We start from the raw sequence: 18,190 nt of genomic DNA on the forward strand, positions 1-18,190 counted from the left end.
ACGCAATTGGAACATGTATTGAAGTTTCCTTCATGTCTTTTTTAAAGGAAACATTTTTATTTTATTTATTTTTATGTGGTGCTGAAGATCAAACCCATTGTCTCATGCATGCTAGGCAAGCTCTCTACCACTGAGCCACAACCCCAGTCCTCCTTCATGTCTTTTGTACTTTGATTTCTTATTTCTTTTTAGTGCTGAGTAATAATTACATGAATATACTATATTTGATTTATTCATTCATTTAATGAAGGTCATCTTTAATAGCTCTCAATTTGGGGCAGTTGTAAATAAGGAAGCTGTAAATATTCATGTGTAAGTTTTTCTGTAGACATGTTTTCAACTCATTTGAGTACATATTTAGAACTTATGTCCTGATTACATAATAAGATGCTACTTAGCTTAGTATGAAACTGCCAAACCTCCTTCCAAAGTGAGTACATCACTTTGAATTCCAACCAGAAATGAATGAGGTTTATGTTGTTGTATATCCTCATCCAATAAGTGTGTAGTAGTAACTTATTGTTCTAATTTGCAATTACCTTATGGAATGTTAAGAAGTATCTTTTCATATGTTCATTTGACACTTGTATTTCTTCCATGATGAACTGTTAATTAATTTATTTTGGTCTGAAAATATGCGTTGTTTGCTTTCTATCTCTCTAAATTTGTTAAGGTATGTTTTATAGGCCAGAATGAGTTAGTTGATCATGGTTAATGTTTCATGTGTGCTTGAGAAGAATGTGATTTTTGCTATTGTTCTACAAAGAATTCTATGAATGTCAATTAGATCCAGTTCAGTTCTGTTCAGTACGAATATATCCTTACTGAGTTTTCAACCTGGTAGAAGTCTCCACCTGTAACAGTGGATATGTCTATTTTCCTGTGTAGTCCCAATAGTTTTTTTAATTAATTAATTTATTTTATTTAGGTATATATGAGAGCAGAATGCATTTTGATTCATTTTACACAACTGCAGCACAACTGTTCATTTCTTTGGTTGTACACAATGTAGCATCACACTATATGTGCAGTCATACATGTATCTAGGGTAATAATGTTCATCATATTCCACCATGTTTCCTGCCTCCATACTCTCTCCCCTCTCCTCCCTCCACTTTACCCAATCAAAGCTCCTCCATTTTTCCCATACCCTCCCCCATCATGGATCAGCATTCACTTAACAGAGAGAACATTTGGCCTTTGGTTTTTAGGGATTGGCTTACTTCACTTAGCATGATATTCCCCAACTCCATCCATTTACCTACAAATGCCATGATTTTATTCTCTTTTATTACTGAGTAAAATTCTATTGTGTATATATGCCACATTTTTTTATCCATTCATCTGCTGAAGGGCATCTAGGTTGGCTCCACAGTTTAGCTATTGTGAATTGTACTGCTATAAACATTGATGTGGTTGTGTCACTGTAGTATGCTGTTTTAAAATCCTTTGGGTATAGACCAAGGAATGGGATAGCTGGGTCATATGGTGGTTCCATTCCAAGTTTTTGTCTCATATATTTTGATGCTCATTTGCTAGGTGTATACACATCAAAGACCATTATGTCTTCTTGGATCTGGGCCCTTTTTTTTCAAGTGAAGAAAATCTTTTGTTGTTGAAGTAGATTCAGTTAATTTTCCTTATTTATACAGTGTCATCACATGGTTTCAGAGATTTCAGTCCATTGTCAGCTGGCTCCATTGTTTCTGGATCTGTTGTAAGACAGAGCATCATGGTGGAAGGGCATGGTGGAGCAAAGCTGCCATTTGTGGTAGCCAGGAGAGCCCAAATTATGTCTTCATTATGTCTTGTTAACTCAGATAATTGACAAGTTTTCCAATTTGAATACTCCTTTTTAACCCTGATACTTTGTTTTTGTTCTAAAATTGCTTTGTTTAAAATTAATATAGCTTTTCCAGTTTTGATGATAGTTGAACATTGTCCATTTTTCTACTTTTAAATAACTGTGTCTTAATATTTAAAATGAATTTCTTCTAGATATAATATATTTGGATCTTGTTTTTGTATGACATTTTAACTGTCTCAAAATTTTAATTGGTGGCATGTAGGATCTTTGCATTCAACAGGATTACTAAAATGAATGAATGAATGTCTACCATATTTTAGGTGTTTTTTACTTGCTCCCTTTGCCATTGTTTGTTTTGTCTTTCCCTATTTTTTTCTGCATTTTCTGGTTTTAATTAAATATATGATTCTGTTTTGTTTCTATCCTAGTATATGATTATGCTTCCTGTTTTATTTTTATTAGTTAGCAATTTACATTTTACAATGATTTTATTTAATTTTCAAATAACAATATTTGGTGTGGTTCAGATACATTAAAACAAAATAATATTTCTAATTCCTTATTCCTATCTCTTAGAACTTTGCTAAAATTCATTTAATTTGCTCAAAACTATAATTTTCCAAGAAATTATTGTCATTATTTTTAAATATTTTATGTTTAGAGCAGTTTTATGTTGAAATAAATATTGGGAATGTATAGTGATTCCCCATAAACCCTTTACCCCACACAGACATAAACTCCCCCATTATTAAATATCCCACCAGAGTGATATATTTCTTACTATCCATGAACCTACACTGACCTTTTATTTATTTACTTTTTACTAAAGTCCATACATGACATTAGAATTCATTTTTTTGTTTTAAATTCAGTGGATTTAGGTAAGTGTATAATTAAATTTCTCTACTTTTAGTGTATCATACATATTTTTAATCTTGTTCTTAGAATCTTCTGTGAATTTCCTATTCACTAACTCCCCAAACCCTGGCAAGGTGAACATTTACTGTTTCTGTAGTTTTGCCTTTACCAGAATCTTATATTATTGGAATCTTATGGTATGTATTCTTTTCAGATTGACTTCCTTTACTTATTAACATGCATTTGAACTTCTTCCATATCTCTCTATAGCATAACTATTTTTTCACACAGGTAATATTTCATTCTGTAGACGTAGCACAGTTTATCCGTTCACCTAATGAAAGACATCCTGGTTTCTAACAAGTAATGAAAATTGTGAATAAAGCTGCTAAAATATCTGTGTGTAGGTTTTTGAATGGACACAAATTCTTAGTTCATTTGGGAAATAATAAATAGCACAATTCCTAATTTGCATAAGAGTATGATTAGTCTTGCCAGCTATTGACAGATTGTTTACAATTTACAAAATATAAAAATAGTAAAACAAATATGATAGAGTACAAAAATTTTATGAATAAAAGCACTTCTAAATATAAATGCACTAATTACAATAACCTAAATGAACACTTCATTTAGAAAAAATATACCATAATCAAAAATATTCAACATATTTTATGATAAAAGCCTCAAGAACTTAAAAATGGATACTTGGTGAACATGATGTTTACACACACACTCACACACACACACACATAAATCCTATATACATATGTAATTAATACGTGTGTGTGTGTGTGTGTGTGTGTATATATATATATATATATAGAGAGAGAGAGAGACAGAGAGAGAGAGAGAGAAGGCACCTTAATTCTAAAGGTACCATCTTATTTATTGCAGATACACTAGAATCATTTCTACATAGATTACAAAAATATATGTCCTCTTTTTACTTTTTTTATACCTAAATACACTTTATGTTTTAGGGAATCATTAGATTCATATAAAAATAGAGCAGAAAGTATAGAAAGTTCCTACATAACCCTGCTTCACACATACTATACCTGCCGCAGTCTGGCTGGGCACAAAATAACCGAGCCACCACAAAAGCCTTGTAGATTCCAACTGCAACTCTTTATTCCCGAACTCTCACCCGCACTCTACAAGCACGTTCTGGAAAATACACTCCCTCCACCGGGCTCTGCATACCAATTCTCTCAGAACCCTGCAAGAACTCCACAGGAACTCAAGGAGCGGGCACCTGAGGCAGCAGTATATGCCCTATTCCCAGCAGGATCCACCTTAAACCTAGGGCTGCCCTATTCCCAGCAGGATCCACCCTAAACCCGGAGCCACCCTAATCCAGCAGGATCCACCCTAAACCTGGAGCCACCCTAATCCCTGAGCAGGGTCACCTTTCAACCAAAAAATGCCATGCGTCATTCTTACTTGGCTATCGCTCTCAGCATCTCCCCCCTTCTGATTAATTAAACAACAAGCAATGTGGCCTAGGGACCTTGCCTGTTAGGTTGTCCAACTCAACATATGGTCCTTACCCATCATCGAATGAGCTGATCTCTAGGCGTCAGCCTCCTGTCTTAGGTTGGTACCATTGCAATTGGATCATACCTGTCACTGACTACCGGTCCAGCCTACAGCCATACTTGTGGATAGGCCTATGCACCAGTGGGGGGATGAGGTTCTTTGCCTCACCTCTCTTGGCCCCCAAATTTTAGACCATCACTAGCAGAAGGGAGGAAGATACAGAAATGCCACGACACCAAGCCAATTGACGGCTCCTTTGGAAAAACTGTATCACCGGTGACACCATCAGCAAAGATACCCCAGCACTACCACAATTCGCTGCACCAACAGATAGTTCACAATGCATACAAGTGATACATAGTCCAGGCAAAGTTCTGCAAGCAGTTCAAAGTGGAGGAATCTATCAATATGTCCATTTCCTCCCAAAGTAAATCAACTCCTTGATTGAGCATCACTTGTTGAGTTATTATTCATTGATGCATCAGTTTATACAGTTTACTGTGATAGCTATCATAGAAGCTGTAGTTTGGTTTTATCTTTGTCTTCACCGGCACTGGGATGAACATAGGAATTCTGGCAATGATGTTAAAAAGAAATTATGTAACATTCCAACAGGTACTAAGAAAACAATTTTCTGAACAATTTACATTATCCTGAACAGAATTATTAAATATAAAATGAAAAGGAAAGGTGAAAGTAAACAAACAGATCTGTTAACCTCCTTATTTGTACACATATTAAAACAATCCTCAACAGCTGTTTACCCAATTTAAATTAAACCATTTAAATCACGTGAATAATAAAAAATATTTGGATCCATTTTTTCATGAGCGCTCCTCATATATGATCTATGGACATACGCACACACAGACATACAACACAAAACACAAAAGTGTACACACATAACATACAACACATAAGACAATAGTAAAGGCCTTGTAGCTTTACACAGGTGAAATCTCCATTGCAATGTTTAAAAACTCCACAGTCAAAAAATAAAACTGATCAGAAAAACATTAACATATGTCTGTATGAGCTCAAAAAATAAAATAAAACTTTATGATGTGGAAAAATGCAATAATAAAATAGATATTGAAAAAAGCATCCTGGTTAATCACTGTCGCAGATGTAAGAATAGCCAAGCTGGAGCTCTGGATATCAGGTGTTATGGATTTGAGCCAAATCATCTCCTTTTTGGTCTGTAGAAATCGCTTTGGTTAGTCTCTCTGGAATCCAAATCGGCTGCTGTTCTCCCTGTGGAAACACACAAACAGAACCCCGACTCCAGACAATCACTGGGTCAGAACCTTTCCATTGTCCTGTTAGAATATCTTTCCAAAGTACCTTAGGCTTATGTACATTTTATGGACACATATGCCTTTCCGCAGCACTGAGCCCTGATGAATCCAAATTTTAAAAGTTTAGAGTAAAAAGGGTTATTTTAAGTTTATCGTTGGGGGATATATATCCCTTCCCAATTCCCTCTTTTTGCTTTAATAAGTTCATTTTAATAGTTTGATGAGTTTGTTTTTTGTTTTTTTTTTGTTTGTTTGTTTGTTTTTTTTAACTATGCTTTGTCCCTGTGGATTGTATGGGATTTTTGTTAAGTAAAACATTAACTGATTTTTCTTTAGGGATGATGTTCCAAAATATCCTATATGCATCCTTTGGAAATTTAAAGATCCTTTTAAATTCAAGTCTTCCAAAAGCATTTTGCATTACTTTTTAGAATTACTTGAGTCCTTTTAATTTTTTGATGTGGTTTTAAACCAATTTCCTTCTAGTTTCATGTTTTCTAAATTGGCTCTTGTCTATAAACTTTAACACCCTCATCTGAGACTTCTAATTTCTGCACCACCAGAAATTAAAGTTGATGGGATTTTTGAAAAAAATTACTAATAATCTCCTTGTTTTTCTATTTTATCCAATATTTGACTTTAAACTTCTCTCTTCTACATTTTTCTATCTTGAATGTCTGTATCTAATTGTTGTCTTAGCTTTTTGCATTTTCTATCTGAAATACCTTTACTTGACATTTTTAACCATTTTCTATCTTATTTCTATCTTCTAGTTGTTTTTCTTTTTTTCTCTAAGGTTTGTACATTCACCCTTAGTTGCTTTTTTTCCTCCTAGTTTTCTTTTGTTTCCTATTTTGTGGGTTTAAAATTCTTGTCTTCCTACATCTTCTCTATCTTCCTACATTTTTTCTCTTTTTTTTTACCTTTCTGTACTTCTGTCTTTAAAGTTTTCCACTTCAAATTTTTAATCTTCTTTATCCAAATATCTTTTATCCTATTATCTTCCCATTTTCATGGGTTTTTTTTTTTTTAGTAATGCTTTTAAGACTAGCTAGGCTTTGAATAATGCAATCTTTCCTCCATCATGAAGGCATCTTAACCACCTTCAATTTAACCTTTTAAAGCCTTTTGTAACTTACTTAGACATTTTACAACTTTTTCCTTTATCACACAAAGATTATCTCATCTAAAAACATTTTTTTTTCTTCAGCTTTCGTATTAAAACATATTTCCACATCTTGAATCTTTTTATATCTCTTTTTTAGCTGTTAACCCTTTTTATAAATTCACATTCTGAAACAACCCTTATAAAATTTTTGAATTTAGACAAATTACTCCACTTTAATAAGATGAAATACTTTCATGTTTTTTATGGTACTATAATACTATGATTGAAATCCAACTGAAACTTCTTCTACTCTTTGTATATAAATTACACCTGATAGAATATTAACTCTTAGTAACCTTGTTTCAGCAAAGACACAGACACAAAGCAATATTAAACATTTTTCCTTTCACCAATTTATGAAAACACACATAATGTTTAAATATATTACCTTATGTAACTTAATAAGTAAAGAGTACTTGATTTTATATTTAGTGGTTGATATTTTAACACTTTAGCTTTGTAAATTAATCAGATGTCTGTAAAAACCAAGATCTTAGACAAATGTAGTAAACAGAACTAGCCATCTCTTTCTTGTTGAAGAAAAATCTTTCTACAGGATACCATGATGGTCCCATTGTGATATATTTAACAACTTCTCTTTAAAAATCCATGGGCTACATTTTTGTATTGTATCAACATATGCCCTTATTGTTCTTGGTCTTACCGGGGTGCCTCCTTCCTCTAACAATTTCTCTTCCTCGGAGGTGAACAACTTCAAACCTTGAGTCAACCATTTTCCCCAGTTTGCCTGAGAAAGTTCTAGGGACAGGCAACTTGAAATAAAAATAAAATAAATTGGGGCTGGGGATGTGGCTCAAGCGGTAGCGTGCTCGCCTGGCATGCGTGCGGCCCGGGTTCGATCCTCAGCACCACATACAGACAAAGATGTTGTGTCCGCCAAATACTAAAAAAATAAATATTAAAATTCTCTCTCTCTCTCCCAATCTCTCACTCTCTCTCACTCTTTCTTTAAATAAATAAATAAATAAATAAATAAATCAAAACAAGAACACATTGTTTTTTGAAATGGTCACCCATTCTCTCGCCTTCCCTCAGGGGTGAGCAATTTCACTTACCTCTAAGCTTCAGACGTTCCTCGTATGGGCCGCCAAATGCCACAGTCTGTCTGGGCACAAAATAACCGAGCCACTAACAAAAGCCTTGTAGATTCCAACAGCAATTTTATTCCCGAACTCTCACCGGCACTCTACAAGCACGTTCTGGGAAAATACACTGCCTCCACCGGGCTCTGCATACCAATTCTCTCAGAACCCCACGAGAACTCCACAGGAACTCCAGGAGTGGGCGCCTGAGACAGCAGGATACACCCTATTCCCAGCAGGATCCACCCTAAACCTGGAGCCACCCTATTCCCAGCAGGATCCACCCTAAGCCCGGAGCCACCCTAATCCCTGAGCAGGGTCACCTTTCAACCAAAAAGTGCCATGCGTCATTCTTACTTGGCTATGGCTCTCAGCATATACCCACCATCATCATCCTGTACAAGTGTGTTACATTTGTTAGAATCAATGTGCTCATAACGACATATCATTATCAACTAAAATATGTTGTTACATTAGGGTTTCTCAGTACATTCAATGGGTTCTGACATGCATATAATGACATTTATCCATCCATTGAGATTTCTTGATATATTTCAGATGTGTAGTTATCAGATACGCTACTATTTTCTCTCAGTCTGTGACATAGCTTTTTATTTTCTTGCAAATATCTTTTGCTGAGCAGAACATTTTAATTTAAGTCCAGTTTATGCACTATTTTCATGGATTATGTGTTTGGTGTTGTATGTCAAAAGTCATTGCCATACCCAATGACATTTTCTCCAGTATTATCTTCTAGGAGTGTTATGGTTCTGAGTCATTCATTTAAGTTTGTGATTAACTTTTAGTTAATTTTTCTTGATGGTATAGATCTTTGTCTAAATTCATCTTTCCACATGTGGATACCCAATTGTCATACTACCCATTGCCTTTGCTTCTTTGTCAAAGATCAGGTGACTATATTTGCATGCATCTATTTCTGGGCTTTTTACTTTGTTCTTCTGATCTATATGTCTATTCTTTTGCCAGTAACACTATTAAAGCTCTATAATAAATCTTCAATTCATATAGCATCGGTCATCCAAATTAGTTCTTAATTTTCAATATGGTATTGGTTATGCTGGATCTTTTCCTCTTCATATAAACTTTCTAATATGTTATGGTTTGGGTTTGGAACGTCGCTCAAAGTCTCATGTTAAAAGCGTGGTTCCCAATGTAGCAAGGTTCAGAGGTAAGACTTTTAGTCAGTGAGTAGCTGAATGAAATACTGGGAAGTGGAATTCAGCTAGAGGGAGTTTGTCACTAGGGGGATGTCCTGAAAGTGTTTATCATGTCACCAGCCTTTTTCTCTCTCACCCACTCTGCTTTTTTGCTGCCATGCTGTAAGTATCTTTCCTCTGCTGCACCTTTCAACCATGATGTTTTGCCTCTTCTCAGGCCCAGAACAATGAAGATGGCCAACCATGGGCTGAATTCCCTGAATTTTTGAACCAAAATAAATCATTCTTTTTTTTTAAGTTTTTTTGGTCAAGTTTTCTGGTCAAAGAGATAAAAATCTAACAAAAACAGGATCAGTGTGTTAATGTTCAAAAAATAACTTCCTGGGATTTTTATTGAGATTGTATTGAGTTTATACATTAATTTGAGAAGATCTAACAATGTCAAGTCCTACTACTCATGAACATGGGGTGTTTCTCCATTTGTTTGGCTCATTTTTAATTTAACAATTTTTTGTAGTTTTCCTCATATAGATATAATTTTATTAGATTTATATATATATTTAACTTTGGGGGTGGTAAATTAAATTGTATTAATTTCAATTTAAGTTCTACCTGTTGTTGGTATACAGAAAAGAAATTGACTCTTGTATATTAGCCTTATATCCTGTAATCTCACTGTTATTACTCGTTAACTCCAGAAAAAAAAATTTTATCAGTCACTTCAAGTTTTTAAAAATAGACAAGCATATCATATTTAAACAAAGTCATTTTTGTTCACATCCATTTCAGTCAGTATATCTTTTATATTATTGTCTAACTTCACCTAATTACCATTTCCAGAATAGTGTGGGAAAATTACTAAAAGAAGACATCAGTGGGAAAGCTTCTAGATTTTCACAACTAAACATGATGCTAGCTGTAAGGCTTCTTAAATTGGTACACCATAATTATACATAATAGTAGGGTTTATTATGCCATATTTGAACCTGAACATAATGTAATGATCAATCTAATTCTAAGTATCTTCCCTTTCCCTCCCCTCTGTTCTCTCCTGATCTGCTTGCTTTGCACTATTGATCTTCCTTCTATTATTATTTGAATTAGTGAACTATAATCATATTTCAAAATAGGATTTATTGTGGTATATTTGCGCATGTATACAGCATAATTTGGTAGATTTCATTCCCCAGTACTTCTCCATGTCCTCCCTTTCTCCCTCCTTCTCAAACCCTTTTTCTCCTCCATTGGTTTCTCTTTTATTGTGGGATTCCTTTTTTATTCCTTTTCTTTATTTCTCTCTAGTTCTCACATATGAGAGAAACTTAAGACCTTTAACCCCATGCCCACCCCCGACCTCACCCCACCTCAGTCTGACTTATTTCACTTAGCATTATGCTCTTGAAAAGAAACTGAGTTTCATCCATTTACCAGCAAATTATATAGTTTCATTTTTATTTTTTATGGCTGTATAAAACTCAATTGTGTTTATATGTCACATTTTCCTTATCCATTTATCTGTTGATGGACACCTAATCTGGTTCCATAACTTGGCTATTATGAATTGTGCTGCTAAAAATACTGTTATGCATGTATCACTATAGTATGCCAATTTTAGTTATATTGGATAAATACTAAGGAGTGGAATAGCTGGGTCATGTGTTGATTCCAATATTAGTCTTTTGAGGAATATCCAAAGTTATATTTATATTCCAATAAGCTGTAGCATAAATTTTAGAGTCTGAGCTGAGAAGTCAGAAGTAAAGCTTATTACTTTACTTCTAAATGAGACATGAAGTTTCTTTCTTGTGACTTTTAATATTTGTTTTCTGATCTTGTCTATTTGGGGTTCTGTATATTCCTGTATTTGGCTGTCCATCTCATTCATAAGGTTTGGAAAATTTTCTGCTATAATTTCATTGAAAATATTTTTAATGTTATTAGCCTATATTTCCATGTCTTCAATTCCAATGACTCATTTTTGGTCTCTAAATGTTTTACTAGAGCTATTGTATATTCTTTTCATGCTCTTTTATTTATTTTTACTGTTTACTGAGTGCTCCAGTTAATATACATTGACTTCAATGCTTGAAGTTTGGTTTTGTATACAATCTAATATGTTGGTGATACTGTTACTCCTGTTTACCAGAGTCCTTGCTTCCCCAGTGCTGAAGTATAACACCAGAGAAGCATGCCAAGGCAAGTGTACAGTGGAAAGTGGAAGCTTTATTAAAGAAGAGCAGAAAAGACTTTTCCCTGGAGGAAGAAGGGGACCCAAGAGGTGGAATCTGTGGAAGGGTGAGTCCTACCCCTTTTTATAGCTAAGGTCTTCTTTTAGCTTTCCCGCATTCATTCATGTCCTTTGTTCTGTTATCTTGCAGTGATAGAATGTAGGTGGGAAGACCCAAAAGGTGAGGGGCAGATGGGCCACAGGAGTAATCTGGGCAGGAAGGGCCTGGGGCCGCTTTTGATTAGCACCCCCCTTGTTTGCTGGGAGCTGTTTCATTAACATTTCTTTAGAATGAGCTCTGGGCCTTGGGAACATTAACATTTCAATTTCCCCAAGTGCTGCTCTGCTTTTCCAGGCTCTATTCTCAACATGGCCTTCATTCTCGATTTTACTTGATATTATACGGGATTTACCTAACTACACTATCAACCGATCTTTAAATCTGGCTTCAGTACTATCAAGTGAATTTTTATTCGATTTATTGTGTCTTTTATTTTCAGGAGTTCTGACTGGTTTCTTTTGAGAATCTCTGTCTCCATTAAAATGGTCTTTCATCTGCATTTCCTCACTTAATTCTTTTTTTAGATATTCTTTTAGCTCATTAATCATTTTAATAATCAATTTTTGTAGTCATTCTCTGGAATTTCATCCTTTTCAATATCTGTGGGTATCTTTGATGGGGGATTTTGTAAATTTTGGAGAGAGACTTGTTTGCCTTTTCCTCATTTTTTCAAGGTCTTACACTTGTGCCATCTGCTGAGATGGATTCCTCTTCCTTTTTTTTATGAGGGAATGTGGGATCCCTTTATCCTGTGCTATCAGTATTTATTAGCTTCAACACATAGGCTCAGTGTAATCCAAGTGTTAATTTCAACCTCTAGTGCCTCTTTCAAAGAAGAGAGGGCCATAAAAAACAATAATAAAATTATTGTTAAAATTAATTCATACATCAATATATATATAAATGTAATTACTAAAATTCTGTATAATTCTGTTAACCCAGAATAAATGTGGGTGAGGAATAATATAACAGGCTAAGAAGGTTACACAGTAATGATCATATACTAAATTGAATTTGAAAATTGGATAAAAAAAAAAACATAGAGGAAAAATAAAGAAAAGGGAAAACAAAAAAAATATATTGTGCTGAGAGCCACAGTATTTTGCCAGAAGTAATGGTTAAGAGGCGAGCCATTAAGATGATGCTGGATTGATTCAATTGTATATAGACCCCTGCTATCCGCCTCGGGCACCCGCTACTTTGGAGTTCTCGTGGGATTCCTGGGGAGTTTGCGTTGGTTGGTGAAGTTCTGGTGGAGGGAGTTCCGGTTGGTGTGGTGTGCCTGAGAGGGGCCTCGTGGGTGGTGTTCGGGAGAGTTCCTGGGGAGTGTGCGTAGAGTGCTATTGGAGTTCAGGTAATAAAGTTTCCTGTTTGAACATACAAGTGCTTTGTGGTGGCTTGGTGATTTGTGCCCAGCCAGACTGCGGCAATGTTGGAAGGAAGATGGTAGGTTATGGAGGAGAGATGGTGTTTAAAACTGGAACAGTAAGGTGAAGATGTGGTTCATGTGCAATAGTTGTATGTAGGAGAAATTAGTCATTAGCTAATACTAATGATTTGATATGTTAATTGTCATACAGAGAATCAGATTGATTGTTGTAGAACTTTGATTATGTGTCTTTGTATCAGATATTTCAACTTTTAGAAACTGTCAGCTTGGAAAAAGACTTTAAAACATAAATCTCCTTAGATTTCAGCTTTGTCCCAAACCCACCAAACCTGTTAGGTGCGTCTGTATGGAGAATTTAAACCTTTCCTTGCCTGACCACCTCTTCTAGGAATGGGGTGCATAGGGGTAAGCTGCTTTTCTATTGTAGAATGGCTTTGTTGTGTCCTAGGGCAAGAGTCCCAGCTTCTCCATCTGCTTTCTCTGTAGGCTAATCTGACTTGAATTGCACCTCTTGTTTAGAGAGGCCTTGTCCATTTCATAATCTTGAGGTTGAGGGATTGAGTCTTTCCCTCCAATATGATCAGATCCAAACTCCCACCCTCTCTCAGCCACATACTACTTCACAGATTAATCTGTCAAAATCCAAAGGAGATGTACTTTGTTCTTCCCCATTCCACAGAATCCCAGCAGGTTCAAATCTCACGTCTATGTTCAGAATGGGGCAAAGTTTGAACAACAATGATCAAGTGAAAAGTGTTCAAAAGTAAGTATACCCAGTACCAGACCAAAAAACAAAAAGGGAAGGAAAAAGAAGGGAGGGGAGGGGAGGGAGAAAGAAAGAGAAAAAGAAAGAAAGAAGAATAAGAAGTTTTTTCTGGCAAACAGTGGTAAGCCGCAGGAATTCCAAATGTGCTCAATATATTCCATCAAGCTGTCAGTGCTTTCCCAGCACTGATCACCTCTGCAAGGAAGATTTAGATATTCAGGTAACTCTTTTGGGCCTTATCAGTTCTCTCTTCAGCCAAGAACTCTAGGTTTTCTCCCCAGTAAGATAGCTCATGTTTTCTGAGATTATGATCTGTTCCAATTGTGGATATGTTGACCAGCATATGTTTTTCTTAAGCCCAGTGTGAAAGTGTCTTTCTTCTTGGCAGAAGTGCTGCCCTCCCCACACTAAGTCATAGCAAGTCCAACACAGTACATCCAACACTGCTGCCATATCTGTATTTCTTAATATTCCATTCTAGAAACTGATATTTTAGTGTTTTTTTTCTTTTTGGTGGTGCTGGGGATTGAACCCAGGGCCTTGTGCATGCCAGGTAAGCACGCTACCAACTGATCCATATCCCCAGTCCCGTTTTAGTGTTTTTTTAATACTAGTTCACTAAGTTGTCACCCTGCTTTTCTTCCCATTTCCCTACTTCAGTTTGCTGCTGTAGAATGGCTGATTTAATTCACTCTTGTAGAACTGCTGCAGGACTGTGGATTCCTGTGAGCTGCCATCTTGAAATTGAAACAGCTGTAGGTGTTTTGAAGATACCTTTAATCAAGTTGAAGAAATTCTTTTCTCTTTCTATTTAAGAAGAAATTTTTCTTTTATCATGAGATTGTTGTATTGTAATTATTATTATTTTTTTTTCTGTTCTAGGTAGTATTTTAATTTTTTTTTTTTTTTGGTAGTGGGGCTTAAACACTGAGCCACATCCTCAGCATGGCCCTCCCACCACCTTTTATTTTTAATTTTATTTTGAGACAGGATCTTTCTAAGTTGCTTAGGATCTTGTCAAGTTGCTGAGGCTGGCTTTTCTTAAGCATATTTCAAATCTATGATTATTATTTTGAACTAATGTATAAGTGATTTTAAGGAGGTTTTCTAAAAAACTAATTGATACTTAGATAACTATTTTCTTCCATGCAACACACCATTCAATATCATATTCACTACTAATTGAGCCATGATTTGCTTTCAGAAATGTATCTATTTTCAAGGACTAGGGATATAGCTCAGTTGGTAGAGTGCTTGCCTTGCATGCACAAGGCCCTGGGTTCAATTCCCAGCACCAGAAATAAAAGGTATCCATTTTATTCACTGCAAAGCTGAAGTTAAAGTTAGAATGAATAAAAAATTTACTAAACCACTCACTGCATTACAAGAACTGTTTCAAGTGCCTTAAGCACATTACAACATTTTCTTCATATAAAGTCTCTTGGTATTTTTCCCCATATTACAGTTGAATAGTCTAAAATACAAAAAAATTAAACAAGTTTTTCAAGGTCACAGAACTGATATGTCCTGCAAATTGGAAATGGAAGATGTCTACCTATATTATGATTCCAGAGCCATTTTATTTAACATTATGCTGTCTCTAACTGTAGGAAAGTAATATGAAATTTAACAGAACTGAAAAAAAATATTTACTAATCACATTCTGTCGGTAATTATACTAAATTCTGCATATGTATGGTGGCATTTAATTGTCACAGGAAACTTAGCTGGTTATCTTTATCATTTTATGGTTGAATAATCCAGATTTCAGGAAGATTGCATAATACGACCAAGGATACAGGCCAAAAAAGTGGCAGGGCAATTATTGTAATTATCTTATTCCACTATGTTACACTATAGTTAGTGAAACATCACTTCAAATTTTTCCTATCAAATATTTGTAAAATATTTGCAGGATATTATAATTTTGAAAAGAGTAAGGATATATGTACATATGACTCATTGATGAAGATGAAAGATTCAAGGCACAATAGCTAAAAACCATGGAAAAGCACTTTGTTACTCTGTATTTCATCTTTGGTGAAATGTTTGTTTTTCAGATTCCTCATTAACTGAGCATTTTAATATTCAATAATTCATATAATATTCAATGAAACCAGAAAAGGGAAATCAATTACATGCATAATAACTGTTAAAAATTGAAATACCCACTATTTTCTGATGTTATTATAGTTTTTAAAATATCCCTAGAGATTCAATGATAAAACTTATTAAAACAATAAAACAATTCAGTAACAAAATAGAATATAATATAAACATACAGGAACTATTAGCTTTCATATATAAAATTTACAACTATCTATGGAAAATGATAGTAGAGAAATATCCACTGAAAAACTTTTTCTAGGGGCTGGGGCTGTAGCTCAATGGTAGAGGACTTGCCTGGCACATGTGAGGCATTGGGTTTAATCCTCAGCACCACATTAAAATAAATAAATAAATAGAGAGAGACGGGCTGGGGATGTGGATCAAGTGGTACTGTGCTTGCCTGGCATGCGTGGGGCGCTGGGTTCGATCCTCAGCACCACATACAAATAGAAAAAGTTGTTGTGTTCACCGAAAACTGAAAAATAAATATTAAAAAATTCTCTTTCTCTCTCTTTTTTAAAAAAATAGAAAGAGATGGAGATAGATAGAGAGACAGAGAGAGAGGGAGAGGGAGAGAGAGGAAGGTAGGTAGGTATTATGCCTATCTACAACTAAAAAAAAATATTTTAAACAAAAAACTCTTTTTCTAGGAATCACACAAACATGTCATGTATAAAACTTATGTGAGAAAAATATTAAAACACTCTTGAAACAATTATCAATAAACTTGAACAAGTGTAAGTAGATCACCTTTTTATAGATAGGAAGAATTTATACCATGAATATATCTATCATTTTATGCAATGTATAAATCTGATGTGTTTCTCTTAAGACTATTTACTCATTTTAATTGAATTGAATGTTGACAACAAAACCAAGATGATAATAAAATGTTCAAGAAAGCACTCTTACAATTAGAGCTAGGACAACACTGGAACAGAAAAAAAATGTAGTGGAGGACTAGCCTCATAAGACATTAAAACACACTATAAAGTCCCTTTTTCTAAATATTTGATTTTTTTGAGGGGGGTAGGGGATTGAACCTAGGGGTACTTAACCACTGAGCCACATCCCCAACCATTTTTTTTAAATATTTTATTTAGAGACAGGGTCTCACTAAGTTGCTTAGGGCCTTACTATGTTAATGAGACTGGCCTTGAACTTGCCATCCTCCTGTCTCAGCCTCCCAAGACTCTGGGATTATAGGCATGCACCAGTGCACCTGGTTTATAAAGTCCCTTTAAATAGAACAGGATAGTAATGCTTTATGAAAAAATAGACCAATGTGATAGTATAAAAATCCCACAAATTGAACCAAATACACATGAAAATAAAGTATGTTATTAATGTAGCAACTAAAATACTACAGAAAGGCGAGTTTTTTCATAACCCGTGTTAAAATAATTAACTAATGTTTTTGAAAATGTAAAATCAGATCTACCTCATACCATAGTCAAGAACACACATCAAAGGGATTAGTCATATAAATGTAAAACATCAAAGGATAGCAATACTAAAAGAAAACAGGTTAATTTCTGTTCAGTCTAGGTATTGGGCCATGGTTTAAAATCAAGAGGGAATAAGAAAAAAATATTGATCATTTTGACTATACAGAATTGCAAAACAAGGCAAAAAAAGATAAACACACACACAAAAAAACACTTCATTAAATTATAGCTACCAGACTAGGAATAATCTTAGCAACATATACTTCATATAAAGGTTTAATATCTCTAATACATAATTACCTTTAAAATTGAGGGACAAGAAACTATTTCCAACCTATCAGACTGACAATATTCTACTCAAATTTCAAAAACAAAGATGTTCCTCTAATATTATGAGCAAGTCAAGAATATCCATTCCCATCACTTCTGTTGAATAATACTGGTTTGACTACAGGAGTTAGGCAAGAAAAAGAATGAAAACAATCCCAATCAGATTGGAAGTACAATGGACCCTGTTCACTGATTAAATGATCTTACATATTAGAAATCCAAAAGGCTGCATAACATAATTCTTGTGTTAGAATTAGAAAATAATTCAGTAAAGTTGCAGGATACAAAATCAACATACAAATTCAATTGTGTTTCTGCACACTAACAACAAAATGCTGAAAAGGAAATTAGGAAAACATTCTCATTTACAAAAGCACCAGAAGGAATAAAGTAATTAGGAAGACACTTAACTAAGAAGGATAAGTATTTTTATACTGAAAACTACAAAATGTTGGATGAAAGACATTGAAGAATGTATGATCAATTATATCCGTATTCATGCATTAGAAAGCTTGATATAAAAAAGGTCCATACTATCCAAGGTGATTTATAGATTCAGTGCGATCTCTATCAAAATCCCAATGGCAGTTTTACAGAAATATATAAAAAAAAGATTTGACTGTTGTCACAGAACCACAAAATATCAAAATTAGCCAATTCAATCTTGAAACACAATAGAGTTGGAAGCATCACATTTTCTTACTTGAAAATATATCACAAAACTCCAGTAATCAAAATAAAGCAGTATCAGTATAAAGAAAGACATATAGATCAGTGCAACTGAATAGATATCTCAGAAATCAGTCCATGCCTATATGATCAGCTAAGAGTGTACAAAAGAGAAATGATAGTCTTTTCAATAAATGGAGTTGAAAAACTGGATATCCAATAGCAGGAGAATGAAT

This window comes from Callospermophilus lateralis, chromosome X (assembly GCF_048772815.1).
Source record: "Callospermophilus lateralis isolate mCalLat2 chromosome X, mCalLat2.hap1, whole genome shotgun sequence".
NCBI classification, from domain to species: Eukaryota; Metazoa; Chordata; class Mammalia; order Rodentia; family Sciuridae; genus Callospermophilus; species Callospermophilus lateralis.